Source organism: Corapipo altera, unplaced genomic scaffold (genome assembly GCF_003945725.1).
Source record: "Corapipo altera isolate COAL_440 unplaced genomic scaffold, ASM394572v1 23, whole genome shotgun sequence".
Taxonomy (NCBI): Eukaryota; Metazoa; Chordata; class Aves; order Passeriformes; family Pipridae; genus Corapipo; species Corapipo altera.
In genome coordinates this window covers 19,763,653-19,784,285 of record NW_020884878.1, presented here as the reverse complement: position 1 = coordinate 19,784,285, position 20,633 = coordinate 19,763,653, and the positions used below count along the sequence as shown (strand labels likewise).

At 35.3% G+C, this 20,633-nt stretch overlaps 2 long non-coding RNA genes across 3 annotated transcripts; one reads left to right on the top strand and one right to left on the bottom strand.

The window, feature by feature from the left end:
- Window positions 1–1,962: 1,962 nt before the first annotated feature.
- Window positions 1,963–12,411, bottom strand: LOC113944800. 2 transcript variants are annotated; one of them, XR_003526804.1, is made up of 4 exons: window positions 12,367–12,411; window positions 11,742–11,794; window positions 3,945–4,142; window positions 1,963–2,800 (listed from the first exon to the last, which is right to left on the bottom strand). It is a non-coding gene; the product is annotated as an uncharacterized LOC113944800 (long non-coding RNA). The 2 variants fall into 2 exon arrangements; XR_003526803.1 differs by lacking the exon at window positions 12,367–12,411 and having other exon boundaries at window positions 11,742–11,803.
- Window positions 12,412–12,665: 254 nt separating this feature from the next.
- Window positions 12,666–14,990, top strand: LOC113944801. The gene is made up of 3 exons (XR_003526805.1): window positions 12,666–12,766; window positions 12,862–12,964; window positions 14,274–14,990. It is a non-coding gene; the product is annotated as an uncharacterized LOC113944801 (long non-coding RNA).
- The last annotated feature ends 5,643 nt before the right edge of the window (window positions 14,991–20,633 follow it).

Here is a 20,633-nt window from a genome sequence, read left to right as displayed (position 1 = left end):
ACACTGCCCTTGTCACCCACACAGAAGTAGCTCTGCAGTGTATAACATCCTGCTTTGCCGAGGCTGCTGAAGTTTTTGGGCTGGAAGTCAGCCTGAAGAAGACAGAAGTTTTCTATCAACCTGCCCCTCAGGAAGTCTTCCATCATCCCCATGTCACCATTGGCCAATCAGACCTCAAATCAACCCAGCAGTTTAATTACCTAGGTAGCCTCATCTCCTCAGAGGGTAAGATTGACAGAGAGATAGACAACAGGTTAGCAAAGGCATACAGTGCCTTCGGAAAGCTTCATAAAAGAGTCTGGCGTAATAAACACCTGAAGAAAAGTACAAAGATCAGTCTTTACAGAGCCATTGTGCTGTCTACTCTCTTATATGGATCTGAATCATGGGTCGTCTACCGCCACCACCTGCGTCTCCTAGAACGCTTCCATCAACGCTGCTTCCGTACAATCCTAAACATTCACTGGTCAGATTATGTGACTAATACGTCTGTTCTAGAACAAGCAGCATTTACGAGTATTGAGGCCATGTTGCTGAGAACACAGCTGTGTTGGGCAGGACACGTCTCCAGGATGAAGGACCACTGCCTCCCTAAGATCTTGCTTTATGGTGAACTTGCCACTGGCTGCGGCAAGAGAGGAGCCCCGAAGAAGAGATACAAGGACTCCCTGAAACAACATCTCAGCCTTGGCCATATTGATCATCATTATTGGTCTGTCCTCCAGTCGGAAGGCCTGGAGACACACTATCTCTAATGCTGCTGCTTCTTTTGAGAACTCGCGCAGGATCACTCTCAAGGAGAAAAGACAATGCAGAAAGAACCGTGTCTAGTCGATACCACCTAAGGACTCTTTCTTTTGTGCCTTTTGCAACCGGACTTGTCTATCTGGCATTGGCCTCTTCAGCCACCAATGTGCTTGTAGCAAATGTGGGTAGAGTCCTTCCCAAATCTTTGTTCGCAAAGCCTAGCCATGATGATGATGGCAGTTCTCAGTTAGCTTTTACTTGGTGGTTTATGCACTTGTTTATGAGCTGAAAACTTCTTTCGATTTTTCCTGAAATGATTTCTTCTAAAAATTTAAATACTGGTGAAGTTATCAATAAACATAAACATTGTGCCCAGTTATGTTCTGGGATAAATAAAGCTTGTGAATGGACAAAGAAGAGTAAAATTCTTTATATTTATGATTCATTTAAAAAGATATGTGACTGAAAACTAAATTATAAAGGCATTTGCTCACAATAATTGTGTTCTTTGGGTTTTTATAAACTAAGGTAGCCAGCCTGACCAGACTTGTAGAATTAATTACCCTGGTGTAGCAGGAAGACCTGGGCCCAAAAGTGGACCTAATTTTCATATTGAGATAAACATTTTTTTCAAGGCAAAGCACTTTAAAATTAATTTTCCCCACTGTGTTGTTCTGTTTTTGCCTGTCTTTCTTATGCTATGATTATACTTGTTTATTTTCTTGAACCTGATTTGTTGTGTTACATACACAGGCTTTTAAGTGGAATTCAGAAGAATCCTTTCTATTGATGGCACTGCTAGTCTGTTTTAAAGATGTTTAACAGTTTGCAGGAAACAGAATTGTGGAATGGTTAAGGTTGGAATGGACCTCTGCAAGTCATCACAATATGGAAAAAGCAGTACAAGGGTATAGATTCTGAAGCTCAGTTCCATGTAACAGATGCAGACATTTTGGCAGCAATGATGGCTTCGGTAGTTCCTTTTCCTTGCTGCTTCCTCTTGCTACTGGATTATAGTGAGCTGTCCCAGACAAAAATTCTGTGCGGGGGCACTCTACAAAGGGAATCACAGATCTTAGATTAATTTCTGTCTTTCCTCTTGTGCTGGTTTTAAAGTAAACTGATGGACAAAATGCACCCAACTCAAGAGATTACAAGTCAGACTTACAATTTACTAAAAAAAAAAATTACAATAAATGCAATTATACAGGGAAAACTGGTTTTAACCCACAAAGACAGATGTATAACCCCGCACCCTGGGACAAGAACACAGTGGTGTTCATCCACCCCTGTGCTGACCACCATGTGGTCCCCCTGGAGGCAAAGTAAAAGGAAATGGTCTGGATGATGATTGCAGTTGAAGTGATGATCATGGTCTTGTCGAGAGCAAGTGTTGCAGTCCTGTTGAAGTTCTGGTCATCCTCTGGATCTGACAAGTGGTACTAGAAATCCCCAAACCCCAAGATTATATGTGCTCAGGTTCAGCTGGGCATGTCCAGTACCTCCCCCAGGGTTATTTAACTCTGGGAGTCATGGGATATTTTTGGAGTGCTTGATGGTCTAGGTTGTTGGAGCTGCCTATTATGCCACTCCAGTATGGCCCATTAGCAGAGATGACCCCTCAGGTTGGGTGTGAAGGTGCTAATTCCTCCCCAGAGGGGAGTTATCACAGCTGAGTCATTGGTGTGAAGACAAAGAAACACTCTTCCCAGAGTTCTTTAACATCCACCTTGTAGCCTGAGGTGTCAGGTGTGCCCTGGGCAGCTACTGCAAATTATCCATCATTAACAGTACTTCAGAAATGACTTGGAGAGTGTAGAATACAGTTTTGATTATACACACATAGTGATAAACTGGTCCCAGCCTCTACAATTAGGACACCTCCACATCTTTTTTTTAGTACAATTTTCTCAACATGGATCAGTTATTTGATTTATTTCACAGTGTGAAAAAAACAATTTTTGGAGCAACTAAGCACAACTAATAAATAGGAATGAGCAGCTGTGGGTGGAAACAGTAGGAATTCCTTACATCTGTACTCCTGCTGAAGTTTCTGTATTTAAAAAATATAACCTTGAGGAAGCTTACTAAAAATATAATATTTTAAACTATATGTATGCTTGAATTTGCTCAAAAATACAGTACGAATTGTATATGTGTTTGTGCTCTTCTTACTTTATTAGTTTTACATACTAATATGATTTCGATGCATGTTTGATTATATCTTTGTAATAGATTGAAATACGTTCATCTTATACACTATTCAGAGGAATAACTTAGGTAGGGCACATTGGAAATTTTGTTTTATCACACTTTTCTGCTTATTCCTTATACTGATTAGCGGTAGGCACTGCTGTGATATGTGTAGTGACAGCAGGTCTAAACTGCTGTAGTTTAATTGAACTGTGTTCTGATAGTCAGAGCTGCTTATGTGACGTTGCTCCTTGTACTTCTCCAGAAAGGGTGTGAAAATATCTTTGTAACTTAACAGTTTGTAATACTGTATTTATCTGTTGTTTGTAAACATTTTAGGCTCCATCTTGGGATGTGCTACAGGTAGAAGGAAAAGTACTTTAAAAAAATTAAACTAGATGAAGTTCAGAAAGAGCTACAAGAAGAACACTTGCAACAATCTTTGGCTCCTCAGGCCTCAAATGTCAAGTAATTTTTGAATCTTATTTCATTATTATGAGAAGATTACTGAAAATATATTAAGTTATTGGTGCATAGCGTGATAGCCGAGTTTGGAGAAGAAATAATGCCATCCCCCCCAAATCTGGATCTGAACATTTACAATTCCAAATCTAAATTATCAGGTTTAGTTTGGTACCTCTAGCTTTAACTCTCTGTTTAAGTCCTTGAAATAGTTCTGATATGGTTTTTAAAATACAAAGAGCCTATTCAGTCCTGTTATATGTAGATGAAACTTCACTTGGCTGCATCAGAAACTGAAGTTGCTTATGTGGGGTTGAATTTGTCTATACAATTCCAAGCATAATCTAATCAAAATAATTAAAAACAAACAATGGAAAATACCACAAATTTAATATAAGCAATGCCAGCTGTAAGTCATCATCTTTAAATAGAGAAGATGTATTAAAAATTCATTAACTTGAATTTGTATTACAGTCAGTGCTTGTCTGAAATTCAGGAGATTTTACATGTAGAGCTATAATTTAAGGACAACTGCTTATTACCTTGCTCTTGTCATAGGTTGTATCTGTCATTCTGCAGCAGGAGTGCAGACTGCAAAAGTAGTACAGACCATGTCCTAACTTAACTGATCCTGTCCATCCCACGCCAAGTCAGACTCTTCAGTTTTATGGTCTTCACTGCTAATAAGATCTTTACAGATAGCTTTGTTTAGATGTACTATAGGTTAGTTCTTCACTTCCCTGTAAGAAAAGAGGAAAAGAAAAGAGAAGCTTTATTGATTAGATTTTGTTGTTCTTAGGGTTCTGAAAGGTCTATTGGATACAGAAGAGAGCCTTTTTATGGCAGGCCTTAAGTTTGTAAATGGATAATACTTTCAATTAAGTAGCTGAGAATAGTCATGGGAAAAGAATGCTTAAGTTTATGAAACAGTCAAATTGGCATTTAAGTGACCCTTTGCATGCCATTGCTTATCTGCATTGCTTAAAGATCATTTGGTTAGCAAGATTATATATTAAAACAAATAGTGTCAACAGACAATGAGTGTTTTACCCTCAATAAATACTTACTGTCAGATTATCAATGGTGCAGAAACTGCACAATTTTTTAAAAAACCTGTATTTAGTGCATTAAGTGAAGATAATGTAGACCACACACATAGTATTGTTTTTTTATGTCCCCTTTTCAAAGAATGATAAATAGTCTATTTTAGGAGAGTGTGTGCCGTAAAAACATTCACCTTTACCTGCAGCATGCCCTAAATATTTCAGTGTACATTGATAAAGCATTCATTTAGTTCATTCAATGAAATGATAACTTCTACACAAGAGCAGTACTGGTAATGCAATTAAAATAACATTAGAATTGGTTTTATTTATTTAAAGTAAATGATAAAACTTACAGAAAAAGTTCCTGGAAATTTTAAAATTGTTTTGCCAGCCAACATTTATGGAAATCATTGTAAGTTCAAAGTTAAATTGTTTGTCATCTATTTTTGTTTTATTTTGGTTGTGTGTTAATTGCATTGTAGAGAAAATGTATTACAGCATCCTAAACTTCTGTAAACATTTATGAAGATTATATACTTCCTATTGAGTTAAAAAAGCAGTGTGAAATATTTCTTTCTAATTTTAAATTAATATGATTTTCTTATTAAAGCACCGATCTCTGATTTCACAATCTGGAACAATTACTTGCTTCTATTCATGTTGTAAAACTATTCAATTAGTTAAAAAAAAATCCTTTGCGTCAAATGGGATTGCTGTAAGCATGCCTCAAATCCTAATCAATCTTATATATTGTGTGACTGAGCTGCTTTTCAAACTGGATATTTCATTCATATGTTTAACTTTCACATTTTATTCATAACCTCAATCCTGTTCTCATTCAGGCGAAAAAGCCACTGATTTCAGTAGAGACTTCGGACTGTAAGATCTGTGAAACTGTCTCATTGAAGCATAAAGTAACTAGGCTCTTTTCTATACATTAAAATTGTATGACTTGAAAAAATTATTTTGAGTAATTTTAACTAAAATAAAGAGATTTATTGACACTATTTTCTGTGAGGTTGTCATGTGCCTATAAGCCTCTGGACTCAAACTATATTAATGTAGTGGAGATATTCTGATATACACTTCAGATCATTTTTCAATTGTGAGTCAAAGTTCTATTATGCTGATTTTACAAGTGTGACTTTTACTTTTTTTTCAGTCTTCTTTTTTTTCCAAAAAATGTAAGCAAATATGAAATATTTTTGTAATGTGAACATGTATTGCATGATAAATCAATCTTATGTTTTTCTTTACACAGTTTTGTAATTCTTGATGATTTCCCTTTTGTTTATAACATAAGGCATAGGTCCTTATAACAAAAAGTCAAGTTGTTGAAAGTGTCATTGTCCCAGAAGAACCTGGGACAAAATAGTTAAACCTGAAAACTGTTTAGTGTAATTTCAAGGTGGAATTTCTACCATTTTCATTTCATTCTCCTAAAAATATGAAGGTACTTATGAACTTTAATTAAAGTAACCTATATTTGCGGAGTCATTTCCAATTTTTGTTTTTTACGTCTCAGACATTTTCCGTATACTGCCCTTCACATTGTAACTGTCTGCATGTTAGACATTTATTAACTTTGTAGAGTTCATACAGTAGCCAGGGACTGTGTTTAGAATTTGATCTGTGGCCTGTGGAAGTCAATAGACTTTCATCACCTTCAGTACAACTTAGATTGGAGAGTTAAATGATAGAATTTTGTAGTTATTAACTTTTCAAAGATAGCCAAAGACCTCGTGTTTCCTCTCAAATCAACAGCTGAATTGAAAAGCTAGGAAGATGTTCAAGTGACAGCACGTCATAAAACATTCAAAGTTTTAAGGGTATTTACAGATACTCTCTGCTGAGAGAGAATTTGAATATGAGTATATGTGTAACATTTTTACACAATATTTATTCATATACCCAATTTAAGATGGAAACTCCTCATTGCTCGGTTTCAGTTTTCAGTGCAACAAAGGAAAGATATACTTAAGTTGCAAGAGGAAAACTGTGACTCCTGCTTTTTTTTTTTTAATTTTAAAATTATTACCAACAAGTTAGCTTTACCTGTTTTTCTTTTCTAAATAATTTTAGTAGAAATTACTAGTCACCTTGTGTCAAGTATTTATGTTTGCAGTTTACATCCTATGGTCTGATGAATGTCATGATGTAGTATTTGATAAATTATGTATTTTGGAATCTAGGGAATAGATATGAAGATTCTTGATTTCTTTATTTTCATTTTTAGAGGCCTTTTATATTAGGTGCAGAGAGACATGGACCATAAGGAGGAAGAACCAATATACTAATTTGAAAGAGCAAGCTGAAAGGAAAAGTTATGAACTTACTTATTTTCAGACTTACTATGATTTAATTCCTTTTGTAACGTACAGTATTATGTGTTGAGAAATAACTTTTATGATGTTTCAGGATTTTTTAACTTTAAAGAAGTGGAAAAGAAAAAGATTTGAAAAAATTCTCTTATTTGGTGGAGGTATTTTAAAACAATTAGAACAAGGCTACTAAAAGACTTGTATCTGGCTTAGAATGTGAAAAGTATTGTATGTTTTTAAAAATGAATAGCATTTTGTAGACATGTTTTAAGTTCTATGCTGCAATTTAGGTTATAAATATATTCTACTTACATGAGAAATCCCATTGAAATAACAAGAAATACTAAGCAAATACAGTAAGTTTTCTGTGGATGTAAAATTCTGCAATATTAAAAGGTTTAAAGTACACACCCACCGGCCCTTTATCACAGACAGAGTCTTACCTCAATCTTGACTCTACAGGCACTTAGGAACAAGCATAACTTTAAGCAATTGAGTGTAGTTCTGTTGAGCTGAACACATGCACAAAAGGAAACACATACATAACTGGGACCTAGAAAAACTTGTAGTCAAAAGTATTCATTGCGTATGTAGTTGGTAGTTATGTGATAATTGCAGGATACTTAATAAATGAGGAGCCGAAGAAGAAGAAAATGCATTATAGTTAATTTTTCTGAGGCTGACAGAGCAGGTAAGTAGAGATCTGTCAAAAAATTTGTTCTATAAGAAGTAGTAAGGATGTGTAAATTAATTGTGGAATAGGCCTACTCAGTTTTATCGTGTTGCTATATTACCAATTGTTAGATTTGATTGTAGTGAATTCCCAAATATTTTGGGTTTTTAAATTTTTTATTTGTTTTGCAATAAATATTGTGTATATGAATTAATATGAAGCATATTATTTTTCACTACTTATTACTTTGCTTTTTTGTGTCTTTCTAGTTTCTATAAGGATACCAAAAAATTCAAAATTGGAGCCTTAATACTCTCAAGTTATTTCTGATGGTTTTTCAGACTGGCAGTTTGCTACTTCTAGTTTCTGAGTATCACCAGCTCTAGAAATACCAAATTATTGCTTCTAAAGTCCATAGTGACTAAAGAATGGTAGAGTGGTAAATAAGGATAAGGCTTGGTCAGTTTTACAAGGCAATTTGTGTAGCTTGTTAACTCGGGTTCACTTGAAAAAAATGCATTTTAGTGCAGCCAAATGCAAGGTCATAAGGATAAGAATAGGGAATTAGGGTCGTACTTTGTAGAAGGGGAGATTGTATCCTGAAAAGCAGCAGTAACTCTGAAAGGAGCTTTACATTCTTGAAAGATAAGCAGTAGAAGATGTCTCTGTAATACTCTCTGAACTATAAATTAAACATATTTACCTTAAAATAAAGGAAGTGAGACATTAGCAATAATATAGAAAAGAAGTTTTGGGATTAGAAATATTATACAGAGCTATTCTGTTCCAGGTAAGTGCTCTAATAACTGAGATGGTCGTGTCAGCACTTGTTGTCTTTCTTGTCTGCATGACTTTTGCATTCTTTTCTGCTCAGCAACACAACTTCCTGTACCCAGAATGCTCAAATAATCTAATGGTAAGTGAGGTTTGAATCCTCAGATAAGCAATGAATTCTCATTTCCTGGCTCAGTGCTTCAATAATGTATTAACAAAAAAAAAGGTGGAAATGACATCTCTGCTTTTTACTCTTAAAAGAAAAAAAAAAGCACCTTGCCCCTCCTTGAAAGAATGGATGCATCCACCCTTAGAAGAGGGCTCCATGTTCTGGATTTGAAATGAAAATAAATATCTGCCTGCAGCCCCTGAAAAGTTCCAGAGAGGGTCAGCAGATTTCGTTGGCTAAATATGTGATTATTCTTCCATATGAATATTTTTAGGAATGTTGTGCACTTAATTTACTAACAGAGTGTTTCAAATAAAGTTACAAGGGAGCAAGCAGAACGGTCAATTCCTGTATGTGTTCTCTCTTTTTCTTGACTACCAGTTCTGTATTAAGACTTATCATTATGTAGGTTTTATGAAAGAGAGAGAGAGAGAGAGAGAGCTGGTCTGAATATGTTACCTGTATGCTACAGTTTCTGATGCAAGAGGATTTGCTAAATGAAAACGTAACAGACCTAATAGTTGAGATTTCAGTATAGACAAATTGAGACTAGCTGTAAGATTTCAATATATAGCAATGACAGTAGCAGATTCTGAAATTATCCATTATTTACTACCTTCAAATCAAGACTAGATTTCTTTCTGAGGTGTTACCTGGGTTTCATGCAGCCAATCGTGAGCTTGGTGCAGGAATACTGATGAAATTTTATTGTCTATATTATTTAGAAGGTCAGGCTAATAATGATGCTTCTCTCTGTTCTTAAAATATGAATCAATAAATTGCTTCATGAAAGTTTTTAGTAATTGAATTCTTTTGATGTAGTCAATCTTGTCCTAAGCATGAAGGATGGCATTATTTCAGGGTACAGGATTAGGCCCTGATGTCTCCCCCTGGTTTTTGTGAGCTTCTGCTTTGGTCAGCAATTTGGGTAGCACATGAATATGATTCATGGTCTTTGTTGGAGTGTTTGCTTTTGATTCAGCAGCACTTCTGTCTGCTGAACAGATACATACAGATATATACAGAGAATATAAGGACTCAATGAGAATAAGGATACTAATCAGCATTTAAGCAGAGGTCTCAGCATACCAGAAACCCAGCCATTAACTATTTTGCAGGATATGGTGGGAGAGAATTTAAGGAAATTTTGAGACAATAAATCAATGGCTCTCAGGAGTGTGAGAGGCTGTGTAAGGGTGGCAAAAAGGTGTTCAGAAAGGAACCCCCCTGAACGTAGGAAGTCAGTGATTGAGTTAGAAGTCACAAAAGTAGAACTTATCATTTTACTGCTTTGGAGATGCCAAAAAAGGAAAGGCTGTGAAGGCTTTTAAAGCAGAAGAGCATCTTGTATTTGAATGAGCTTTTCTTTTTTTGTTGCTTCAAAGGATAGAATAGTGTTCCAAGGAAGTAACTATGGTCTTTGCAGTAGCAGTTTGAATGACTGTGAACAGAACAAGATGATGCTTGTCTAGGTTAAGAAACTGATGGTGCAGCAAGCAAGATATGAAATTAGATATCAGACATTAGTTTTGTAGAGAAATTAGAAAAAGCATTTAATTTTAGAAGGTTATGAATATCACCTGTGTTCTGAGTCTGTGCTAGCCATAGTGAATGAAGAAAGAAAGTAGTGGAGAGGTCATGAAGGTTGAAAAGGCCAAGGCTCATTAGAACCTTACCTTTCAGCCTTGCTGAGCTAGAACTGGCAGCTTGACATCCCTAAGAGAAAGATCAGCTGATATTTCTGTTGGTGCAGAACAGAGTGGTGAATCATGCTCCTATTCATTACCATAGAGAAAGAACCTGTATGTGTCTTTGACTATAAAGTTACTAGACATTGGGTAGAGGAAAATGAGAAGAGAGTAAAGGACAGAACCCCTTGAAATACCCGGGAAGTTGAAAGAGTTACTTGGGAGTGAATCTAGAGGAGCTGAATTGCAGAAGCTAGGGGAGTACAGGATTTGAAGCTGAGAATCTGATTTTCAAGAAGTAGCCAACAAGTTCAGGAAATTGAGGGTGCTTGAGCTTTATGAATGATTAGAAATTTTTGGGAAGAAAGTTTTAGATTTAAAGCTACATTCCCCAGACAGGAAGAGAATTAAAATTTCAAAAGAAGCCTGTACTAAAATTCTTTGCTGAATTCATTAATCCCCGAAATCAGAACTAAATTCTTTGGAGGACTGCCATCTAGTGGCACCATCTACAATCACCTGGTTCTCATTTTTAAAACTGGTTGCCTTGTGGGAGCCTTGAAGGTCGAAGGTGTCGTTTACCTGACACTAATTTAGGTCCGTTTAAGCTGTTCACCTTTCATAACTGACCAATTCCCTTCATTTAGCTAATTTCACAAATGCAAATTTTCTGTCTGGGGGTATGCATGGTTTCTGTGTAGTGGATAGTGAAATTGAAATTACTTTAACCATTTAAATAGCGATAGATTTTTTTTTCTCTAATTCTGAGTTCTTCTGTGAAAGAATCTTGTTTGACTATAACAAAGTCCAAAGACGCCTGCAGTGGTAGGATTTTGTGGTAAATCAGATCAGGAAAGCAATAATTTTCTTGCTTTAAAGTCTTGCCTTCACTATGAAAAACATCCACAGGCTTAAAAATATATATAACTTTTCATTCACATCTGCAAAAAAAATGTCTTGCAGAGCAGGATGCATCATTTTATCAAGATGTAAACTTCCCAAGGTCAGGTACAACTCTCTCCTGAGATTGCCTGTATTAAATTTATTTAATCAGATAGCAAAGGTGCCTTGTTTTGCACTCCTGTTTAATCTTGGCATGCTCTGCAAGCATCAATCTGAGGGTTAAAAAAGCTAATTTTTTTAGCCATGAAAACAAGTATTAAGCTGAATATATTTTTATGAAGGTTATATGTGGATTGTCAAACCTGTTCCTCACAGATATCCTGCAAATATTTTAATGAGATTTGTAGCTTCATGTTATGTTTGTTAAGGTTCCTTCATACAGGAATGCCTGTATCTCCCCAAGACATTCTGATTTTACACTTTTTTACCAGCAGATGGAAACAATATTATTAGATCAGTATTATTATTACTTGGAGCTTTACTCCATGTTGCTTCCCTCTTCCAGAAATGAAAAGTCTGGTGTTTTGCATTAACTCACAGTTGATTATTTAATATAAACTCATTGAATTGAAAACTATTTGTGACAGCAGTGCCCTAGAGAGGGACAGCTCTTTTTACATTGTTGCCTTAAAACACTTTTAACCACCAAATGATAAGAAATATTTTGATTGTTTTATACCTTTTTGCATGTTGTATAGCTTCATTTGACATTCCTTTTATGCAGACACCCACTCTGAAGAGTCAGAACCACCTTGGTGGACTTACCCTGGCTGGACTCCTGGTGCCCATTAAAGCTGTTTCATCAGTCCCCTCCTCAGCTGGTCGGGGGAGAGAAAATATAGTGAAAGGCTCATGGGTTGAGATAAAAACAGGGAGAGATCACTCACCAATTACCATCACATGCAAAACAGACTTGACTTGGAAGAAAAAAAATTACATTATTACCAATCAAATCAGAGTAGGAAAACAAGAAATAAAATCAAATCTCAAAAACACTTTGCCCCCACCCCTCTCTCCTTCTGAAGGTTTTACTCCAGAATTCGCTACCTCTTCCAGCTCCAGCGGCACAAGGGAACATGGGATTGAGTTCATTTCATGTGTTACCTCCGCTGCTCTTTCCTCCTCGGTGAGAAGACCCTCACACTCTTCCCCGGCTCCAGTGTGGGGTCCCTCCCACAGGAAATAATTTTCCATGAACTTCTCCAAAGGGAGTCCACTCCACAGGCTACAATTCTTCATGTACTGCTCCAGTGTGGGTCCCCTATGGATCACAAGTTCTGTCAGCAAACCTACTCCAGTTTGGACCCCTCTCTGCAGGTCTACAGGTCTTGCTGAAAACCTAGTACAGCATAAGCTTCCCACAGGGTCACAGCCTCCTTGGGGCACCCACCTGCTCTGGGGTGGGGTTCCTCCACAGGCTGCAGGTGGGTCACTGCTCCTCTGTGGACCTCCATGGGCTGCAGGGGAATCTCAGCTCTGTCACCTGGAGCACTTCTTCCCCCTTCTTCTTCTTCACCAAACTCAGTGTCTGCAGTTTCTGCAGCTGTTTCTGTCACATATTTCTTTGCTGTCTTCAGTTGCTCCTGCTCAGCTTTTTTTCCCCCCCTTCTGAAACATATTGTCCCAGAGGTGCTCACACTAGCGTTGACGGGCTCACCCTTGTCCAGTGCCAGGTCCATCTTGGAACTGTTTGGCATTAGCTCTGTCAGACATGGAGGAAGCTTCCAGCAGCTTCTCAGAGAAGCCACCCTGTAGCTGCCCCACTACCAAAACCTTGCCACAAAAATCCAGTACAAAAAAAAATGCTTCAATATAAAGAAAAACTAGGAAGGCCAAATGCTTGTCATAAGTTTGGATTTCAGTTCTTACTTTTCTTCTCTTTAAGAAATAGATCAAAGCTTCTATTTGAAGAATGAAACCTAAAAAGAGTTCGAGAACTACTCCTAGATCTGCAATCTTTTTCTCTGTGTAAGAACTACAACTTATGAGTAAGTGCTGCATTTTAAGAATTCCTTTTTAATGACCAAATGTACTTCAAGAAGGCATTTTGTTTGTTAAATCAAATGGCTGGTTCTCAGTTATGCTGAGACACCCACTGCCACTTATTCAGTATTCTGAAAATTTAAATATGTTTTTAAATGGAAATACATTGCAATTAGCAGAAATGAGAATCAAGTCCACTTTAGCAGTCTACTCTGACAGTAGAATTGCAACTAACAGAAGTAACACTCTTTAATTCCATGAATGTACAAGAAACTTCAAGATTGTTTGCAGAAAAGCTCCCCCAAACCTGACTAACACCAGTAGATGTCAGTGTTGCCATATTCCAGTGTGTTGAGAAAAATCAAATGTTCCATTTAATATGTGTTTTAATTTACATACCTATATGGATACCTGAATATATGATATTGAGCATTGATGTTTTAGTTGTTGCTAAGTGGTGCTTACTTTAAATCAAGGACCTTTCAGTTTCCCATACTCTGTCAGAGTCTAATTAAAAATTATTCAATACTTCATTTTTTTTTAATTTATTTTAATTTAGTAACAAGTGTTTCCCTCTGTACATTTCAGGCAGTGGACATGAAATTGCATTTTAATTTATTTGACAAAGATGTGTTATGCCTAGTTTATAGCGCAGGTTAGTGAACTGGAATTCACAAAACATCTGAGAAGCAATAATTTGTTATTGCAAAAAATACTTGCTTAATAATTAATAACAATTAAACACCAGAGGATAACAGTTATTCTTTAGGATTTGATTTCATCAGGTGATTCAGGGATGGGAACAGAAAATATAAGAGTGCATAATTACATTCAGATATTAACTATGTTTCCATATAATACAATTGTACTTGTAAACATTATGCAGAGTCCTCCTGTCTTTTCTTCTGGGTTCATGAATATCCCTCAATTTATTTTTTCTGTAAATGTCACCATCAGTTGCATACTTTTTTTATTTTAAAATTTAACTTCCCTACAAGGTCTGGGGTTATTTGATTTAAATTTCTTGTATTAATTTTTAGGGAAGACTGATTTCAGCCCTTTATGAGCTTCAAATAACTTTGAATTAATTTTTCACACCCCTTTGCTTTGACATATATCCTGAGATATGCATATCTTTTTTCCCATTAAATACAATTTTTTTTTTTATCAACGTAGTCCCCATGTCACTCTTTTTTTTTTTCTTTACAATTTTATATAAAATAAAATCCAGTCCACTAAAACTAAAGAAATGTGGTATATAAATCTTATTTCAAATGAACATCTAAATAAATTAAGTTTTCCTTTTTTTAACAGACAAGTTTGATTAAAAGATCAATCTCAGCTCTGGAGATGAATGCTTTTGAAGATGAAACTATGTTAAATATGTCAGCTAATTTCAAAACCAGCATGAAAGAATTGAAGGTTATGAAGCAATGGTTAGCTGAGCCAGAGAATGGGAAAAGCTCCTCTGCCAAGCATCTATTGAATCAAATCTGTAATCATCCTCAGTCAACGCAGACAGATATACCAGTAGAAAAAATGCCTACTTTACCTGGACAGATGATGGTGAGAATGACATTGTTTTTGTGAAATGACCTCAAAAGGCTGGGATTAAATACACTATTTTTTCAAGAAGAAAGAAAAAAAAGAAATCAAAGAAAATAATAAACCCTAGAAAACTAGAAGTTGTGATTAAGAAATTATGTCAATCCCGAGAGATTCTTCTAGGTTTTCTTTAATTAATATGTATTGCCTTTTTAAAGAATAGATTTTAATTTCTAGCTGTAATATCTAATTATAGGTTTTATATTTTTAATATTAAATATTGCTCTGAAATTAGGAGAAGAAATTTAGTTATCTAGGAATAATATAGATTTTTCAATGCACAGAAAAAAAATAAATGCTGCTCAGTTATCTTTAGGACTTTTAGTATGTACTGCAATTTAAATAGAATGGCTTCTTGAAATGACAAAAAATGTTTTCTCTAAATATAAATGCATTATTAAAATGGTCAAACCTTTTTCTTCGGCAAGATGAGGGTGAAAGGAATGCTCTTGCTAGTTTTTTGATATTTCTTAAATACTTATGTTCTAAGTGTGACCTGCAAAAAAATCCCAAATGTCATCTATTTTTGCATACAGAAGTGTGACCTGCAAAAAAATCCCAAATGTCATCTATTTTTGCATACAGTTATATATATTCACATTGTAACTACTCTGATGTTCAGGTCTGGTTCTTCAAGCCAGTTTTCCATTCAGCTTCTAACTTTTTCTACTTTTAGGCACCTTTCAGAAGATTTATTCTTAAGGAAATAAAAGATACTTAAATGGTATGATATACTGCTATAGTGAACTGTAAGTAAGGGAGAAGGTGGCCTTTTTCCAAGGTCTTGTTTTAGACAGGAGTAATGTATGTTCTTTGCTATCAAAGGCTTTAATATAAGCTTTGTTAGACCAAGGGGATTTAATCTTTTTACTGTTTTGCACGTAATTCTTCCATGGGCCTGCTACATTTTCTATTTAATTTTCCTTTCTTTTCTAGTAGGATCCTTGTGTATAAAACATTATAAATACTAGGTACAGAGTATTATAAATATATATATGTATAAAATATTTTCTCTGTATTCCCTTCATGTATACCTTCTGTATTAGAAAAGCTCCTATTGTTTGTGATAAAGATTAGGTGCTTCTGTTAAAGATTTCTATTTCTTTCACTTTGACATCTCAAAGAAGATATTGATATTGAACATCTGTGAAGGTTCTTATGTTGGAATTTTTCCAGATTAACCTTTTGGAAATTCCTTGTAAATTCAAGTGCTGTTATTCCACCTCTGGTTGGTGCCGCTTCTGTTTATATTCTCATTACCTCTTCCTAATATAATTGAGATTTATCTTTGATGTATTCATCTGTCTAGAATTTATCATCCCTTAGCTAGATTGGTAATTGTCCACTCTGATATATTGTCCTGTCTTAGGTTTAGCGTTGTCCTTGTAAACCTAAGTTAGAAGCTTTTGTAGGAAATAAGCAGGCAACTGCAAGTCAGTGCTGAATGTTCTGCGGACATGAATCAGTCAAAACAATTCTGTTTACCTAAGACTTCAATAATTGTTTTTGATAAATGGCTGATAAATTTATCATTAACAAGAGAATTAACAATAGATTTTTGAATGTTTATTGACTGGCAAATTACAATTTGATATTGTCAATATGTCTGAGAACCTTCAGTTACTTTTAATATATTTTTCATTAGGTCTGTGTCTCTTGGGAGGCTTCCTATTCATGATAAATTCATTATTAAGGCATCTCCAGCAATCAAACAATATCAGAGCCCCAGCATCCTTTGTCTCTTAGTTTTTGAAAAGTTTGAAAAATGAGGGATAGTATTCCAAAAGAAAATTCTGCTCACATGTGGGTAAGTGGAATATGGCTGCTAGTTTGATGAAACTTTCCCTCCTAGTGGGACTATTTCTGAGGAGAAGGATACTGAATTACTAAAAGGAACTGAGATAGTGGACTGTTCTTCCAAGTGCAACAGTTAGCATTGAAAATTTAGCTAACAGAAAAGGAAGAGCATCCTTCAGCTTTTCACTACCGCAGGCATGGAAACACAAAAAAAGTCAGGCAAGTTAAGGTCAGATATGGATGACTTGGAAAAAGCAAGTTTAATGCCAAGTTTTACTTCTATCAAATGGTATTTTATTTTTTTAATTAAGTATCTGAGTTCTTCAGCAGGTGAAGAACTAGAAGCAGGAGAACTGATAACTACCTGAATGCTGCTACCTTTTACCTTTGTATGACAGCATGATCCAAGTTTCTTCCCACAAGAATGAAGATGCTCTTAATAAACTGCCTTTATTTACCATAGTGTTCTCCCAGCACCATAATATTTCTCTTGAGACCCTTGCTCAGGATACAACACTTTTAAATGGAGTTGGAGATAACCTAAACAGGAAGGACAGGAAGATTTTTAATTTCTTGCTTTCTGCAAAAGCATAGTAAGCAAGTAAATGGAAAAGTAATGTATTTCCTGTTTATAATTATTATTTGATGCTACAATTTTATAAAATACTACTAGTGTTTTTCTATATGTTTATATATGTATATTTATATTTTTCTATGTATTTATGTACTTTTTCCAACACTTTAAAATTCCTTTTTAGTGCCACAAACCTGCCATTAATTCTGCCCAAGACCCTACACAAGTAGAAAGAAACAACAAAACCAGAATAAAAACATTGCTGAAAAAACAGAAATGAAAAGAATATTTTAAAAGTCCAAACTGTCTTTTTGACAAGGCCTATTTTCTGAGACAGAGTTAGTTCCTAGGTATGTGAGCTCAGATGTCTCAAGTCAAACTGAACTTGGGTAAAGGCCATTTGTGTTTACGGGTTAGTTGGCCAAGAATGATGCTGATGGGTAAAGAAAAATAGGTGATTACACTAACTGAAGGTAAACCTAAGATGTGAAGATGCTAGTTCTTTCATAAATGAGGTTTTACGAAAGTCGTTCTTTGCTACCACTCTTCAGAAAAGCCACTTAAAGTATAAGGGAGGTTGCAGAAAAGGTGTGTGTTATACTGGAGCAGATTGCACACAGAACTGTGGAGTCTCCACCTTTGAACTCTCTGCTCACTCTCTGCACCATTGTATTTTAACAGGGTTATATAACAGTTTGAAACAATATGAACCAGCTGAGAAAGACTTTTCAACAGGTAATGTTTATTTACCTGTCATGATTATGTTTGGTAGCATGCTAACAATTATGATAACAAATTACTTGGCTTCATTTCATGATTCAGAAAGTATATGTGTATTTTTGCTAGTATATTTTCTACCTGATTTGATCAGATATTATGATGTGATTAAAAAGAGAATATTAAAGTAAACATGCTAATTAATTAAAAAGAGGATATTAAACTTGCTAATTAAGCAGGTGTTTTTTCCAGTCTCAAAATTGAAAGATTATGTAAATTAGAAGATAAACCATCTCATATAATGTGTGTCATTAGCAGGTGAACAAATCCCCTTTCTAAATGACAATGTGACAAGAAGTTATGCGAAAATACTATACTTAACAAGTCTGAAAATTTTTGTGAGTTTTTGTGTGTATGTGTTGAGATATCTTGGTGCTTAGAAAAACACATTCAGAGAGCTTATTTTATATATAAACATGAACTTTAATGTTCATGCTCTTTGTAGAACAAGTTTTGAAACTGTATTTGCATTTCATAAGCTCTTCTGTTGGGAATAGACAAGGCTCATAGAGAAGAGAAACTGAATCAAACTTTCTTCTTGATTTTAGCAAAAATAAACCCTTTTGTTTGGGTTCATGACAGTCAAGTTATATTACTCTATCACTGCCCTTGTCATTGCAACTAACATGAGATTCAGCAACTTTCTTTCAGGTAAATTTCTTCCAGTAACTAAAGCTATGGGGTTTTGTATTAATTTTACTGAAACAAAGTTTCATGATGTGACTTTGATTTTACATCATTTGATTGCATAGGTCATGATGTTTCCTGACAAGATAACTCTCTCTAGAATTTTTTTTCCCAGAAATTAGCTTGCTTTTTTTGTGGAATTTGTCGAAATGGTGTTTCAGAGGAAAACATAATTTCTGTTGTTATAAAGGGATTCACAAATGGCATCAAATAGAGAAAAGAGATCTGAAGTGTGAGTAACAGAGCAAAGTTTCCTACCTCTTGATGTAAAGTTAATATATATGTATAATAAGTTTTCTCTTGTAAAAGTATCTATAGATAAGAATTTGAGCATTCACAAGTTTTGCTTCCTTTTGTAATAATATGATAATGTTAAAAAAAATTCCTAATATTCTATTTCATAGTTATACAGCATCAGGCTAATGGTGTCTTAATGTAAACGGTCCTCTAAATTTAGAGCTGATATTTGTGGTAAATTTGGTTTCAGTAAAGAGGCTGAGAAGACTACAAACATCCAATTAACATTCAGGAACAGATGGATTCCATGTGGAAATATAATAGTTGTCATGCCTCTTGGATTCAATTTATGGATTTCTCAGACCTCTAATTAAAAAAGCCCAACATACAGGTAATATGCAGGAAAAATGTATAACTTATCTTCCTTTTTATATATACTACACACACTTTATTCTCCTAAATAATATAATTACCCAGATTGTACGAAACTAACCAGTTATTTAAGAATAAAATACCACATTTAATTTTTATGTGTTATAGATTGTTCCTTATTTTTAAGTGTCAAGAGATAATTGTTTGTGTTTTGTGTAAAAGGAGGGACAGAGAAGAGCTATTTATAGGCAAAAGGCCTCAACCATATTGGTTATAGAAGGATAAAAGAGACTACTCTTTCCCTTTCCCCAAATAAAAATGTTTACAGAGATGCTAATTATAGGTCACCTGGACTATGTGGGAAATAGAAATTTTAAAATGGCTACCAAATGCTTGTGACAGCTAATTAAGTCTCACTTTTTTTCCTTATCTTCCTTCTCTACCTCTGAATAAGATTTCTTACAGCCTGCCACTCCCATGGTAGGGGAGAGCCGCTGTGCAAGGTCCTTCTGTTGCAGTATGTGAGAACTACTCCAAGAACTGAAATTTGAGAAGGACATGATTCAGTTTCTGAGTAAGAAGTTCAGGTTACTTATTTTCACTGAAGAGGCAGGTAAAAATTAAAAAGTAAGAACTAATAGTTTTGTGTTTTGAGCTGCAAGAATGGGCTTAAGAACAAGCTCTCACCTAAACCATTATGCCTGGTGGGGCCCTGCTCTCCTGGACATGTCTGAACTCCTGCCTGCCCATGGGAAGCAGTGAATCAATTCCTTCTTTTGCTCTGCTTGCATGTGGGTCTTCTGCTCTTCGTATTAAACTGCCATTATCTCAGTGCAAGAGTTTTCCACCTTTTACCCCTCAGATTCTCTTCCTGATCCCACTGGTGGGGGAGTGATTGAGTGGCTGCATGGGGCGTGACTGCTGACTGGGGTTAAACCACAACATTACTATAAATCTGTTTGGAATGACAGTTTTTCTTGAAATTAAATTAAAATATCTGACCGTGGGATGCTCTGTTCTCCAGTAATTTGAAATAAGAATTGCTAATAACAGCTTTTAGACGTATTAATTTTGCCATACTGCAATAAAAAAAAGATCTGATTGATTGCGACGCAGAATTGGGAGAAGTCCTTTGTGACTATGACAGAATTCAAGAATCAGAATAGCTATGCCAGGTCTGATTGGACCATTGCAGCCATATGCTTCTGTGAAGAGTTTTACTCTTTGTGGGTTTTGCTTTTGTGTCCTTAATATTGAGTGTTACATTATTAAAGCTAAGTTTGTGAAGACCAAGGTAACTGGATATTTATTTACTGTTTTTTCCCCCCATATTTTTCTTTTTATCATTTATTTAGCTTATTTATTTTTGTGCTATCATCATACCCAAGTGGATCAAGTGTAATGTACAAAGTATAAGTATATGTGTGTCTGTATTTTCATGCATGTTTATCGTGGTTGTTGATGAAATTTGGGAATGATTTATCTAGTTTTTCTATGCACACGAAGTTGAAATTTGCTTGCAAATGGTGTTGGTGGTATTTTTATTCCCTTTCTCCGGCACCACATGCCTCTTTCAGTGCTCTTTTTTATTATTGAAGAATTGTTTATTGATGAAGTTGCTAAAT